The sequence below is a fragment of the Rhinopithecus bieti genome, unplaced genomic scaffold, assembly GCF_001698545.2.
Source record: "Rhinopithecus bieti isolate Rb0 unplaced genomic scaffold, ASM169854v2 scaffold_34544, whole genome shotgun sequence".
In the NCBI taxonomy this organism is placed as follows: domain Eukaryota; kingdom Metazoa; phylum Chordata; class Mammalia; order Primates; family Cercopithecidae; genus Rhinopithecus; species Rhinopithecus bieti.
The window spans coordinates 1,079,918-1,080,301 of record NW_016814795.1 but is presented as its reverse complement, the minus strand read 5'-3'; positions in this window follow the sequence as shown (position 1 = coordinate 1,080,301).

The window sequence follows — 384 nt, the reverse complement described above, 5'->3', positions numbered from 1 at the left end:
CGTCTCGGCCTCCCAAAGTGCTGGGATTACAGGCTTGATCCACCGCGCCTGGCCTTTAATAATTTTTTAATCTCCTCATCTGTTTCCTTTTCTTACCATTCCCATGCAACTACTACCTGCCCCCACCCCGAAACCCTGACACACACACACACACACACACACACACACACACACATACAGACTTACATCATTTACATCATCTACCAGCTTTCAGTAGCTAGGGAAAGAGGAGAAAATTACTTGACAATGAGAATTTCAAACTGGCAAAGAAGGGTTAGTTTCTGTGATAGTCTGGTGGGGGAGTTATTTTGCATAAGCCGGATATTTCAGTTCCATTCAAATCACAGCACACAGGTGGTCCTACATAGTAAAGAAGTAATACAC